Source organism: Pipistrellus hanaki (assembly GCF_964339955.1).
Source record: "Pipistrellus hanaki genome assembly, chromosome: 1".
Classification (NCBI taxonomy): domain Eukaryota; kingdom Metazoa; phylum Chordata; class Mammalia; order Chiroptera; family Vespertilionidae; genus Pipistrellus; species Pipistrellus hanaki.
Genome location: NC_140503.1, coordinates 144,448,001 through 144,449,711, shown reverse-complemented (window position 1 = coordinate 144,449,711; position 1,711 = coordinate 144,448,001). Strand labels below are relative to the sequence as shown.

The following is a 1,711-nucleotide window of genomic DNA, read 5'->3' as shown; positions in this document are numbered from 1 at the left end:
AATGACTAAAATTAAAGTTTTCTCAACAAGATTTTTTAATCAAATATGTTTATATATTAATTTTTACTAAAAATGTTTAATCATATTGATGTTTTTATCAAAACACCATCCTGAAAAAACATCTTAATGATGGCTTCTACTTGTCAGGACAACTATAGCTATTTTTTTTAAAGACCTAAAGATACTTCCATAATATAAATTTCAACTTATAATTAAGGTTTAGCGAGGTGGAACATGCACAAAAACTAAAACTTGCAATTCTAAACGACTCATCTGATTATTTGGTCCACCCCAATGCTGTTTTTAAGAAATGCTGGTCTTCATTGATGTGGAAAATCCTAACAAGTTTGATAACAATAATTCTGCAGGCCAACAATAGAAATCACCACCAAAAATATCCCATTTCTTAGGAAAAAATCTTTTTATTTTTTTATTTTTTATTTTTATTTTTTTTTATTTTAAATTTTAAGGTCAGTTTATTAGTTCATTGATGAAAGCTTTCAGAAGAATATTCTCCTGAAAAAAAATTTTTTTCTTAGAAAAAAAGGAAGGAAAATCAACACCCTCCTGGCCTAACCACAGATACTGTGGCAGTCAAGCCTCTGCAGACGGGGATGGTCCATCAATCGGTCAAGTCGCTCTCCGGGTCAGCAGGATTGTAGTCTGGATCATCCTCGTCATCCTCCAGCTCCAAGTCATCCATTTCCTGGAACAAAGACTCAAAGACTCATCTACCTCCACATTCTTTCCAGCATCCTCCAAGAACTGGATATCAGATGTGTCAAGATTATGATCTGTTTCAAATAGCTGTTTCCCACTTAATTTATTTTTTCCTGCTTGTTCTTCTTCTTTCATTCGTTTCTTTTTAATTTCCAAGAGTTCTGCATCAAACTTGGCTTTCCAACTTAAGAAATTCTCAATTGTAACAGGAGTGCCATGAAATAATTGCTTTTCGGCTTCTTCTGCTTCTTTTTCTTTTTGTTTTTTGTTTTTTCTTCTTCTCTTCTAGTTTTTATTTGATCCACTATTTCATTTAATTTTTCTTGGACGGCTGTTACCAAAGTAAAGATCATCACCATACCAAGGTTTTCTTCTGCTGTAATGCTAATAATTTTAAGATGCTTGTGACATCATTATCTTCTAGATTTTCCTGGGAGAATATTTCATAAAGGAGGGCTTCATCTGGGTATTTCTCACTATATGTAAACTTGAGGGTAGTCTGTACAGTTTCATCATTTTCTCCAGCCTCGGATGTAACAGTAATGGTGAAACTAGGAAGGTCTTTTAATAATACTGTAAAGGAGTCGGGGTGGTGGACTCCAGAGCCTCCAGCTCGTTGCGCTGCTCCTCGCCGTAGTCTGTCATCGTGGCCCTCGCCGCCGCTGCCCATGGATTGCCCAGACACCCAGGCGGCACACAGCAGCCCGGACCACAGTGGCGCCCTTAGAGCGGGCTGCAGCCGGCCAGGTGCAGGCACAGAGTCCCGGGCTGGGACGGCCCGTAACCCAGAGCCAGGCGGGCCAGCTGAGCCCCAGCCCCGTGCCGGCCTCAGGAAAAATCTTTTTAATGTTAATTTTATTAAAAGCCTTAGCCAGATATCTCTGTTGGCCCCTCCATATCCACTCGCCTTTTTTCTCTATCCCACTTTCTGCTGTAGGAGGTTGGCCTGTAATTAACGGCATAGAGGTTGTAATTAACTGCATCAATAGAC

The 1,711-nt window shown here is 39.2% G+C and overlaps 1 pseudogene across 1 annotated transcript; it reads right to left on the bottom strand.

Moving 5' to 3' along the window:
- Nucleotides 1–480: 480 nt before the first annotated feature.
- Nucleotides 481–1,452, bottom strand: LOC311622487 (RWD domain-containing protein 1-like; annotated as a pseudogene). Its single transcript has one exon. The product of its transcript is annotated as an RWD domain-containing protein 1-like (transcript).
- Between the last annotated feature and the right edge of the window lie 259 nt (nt 1,453–1,711).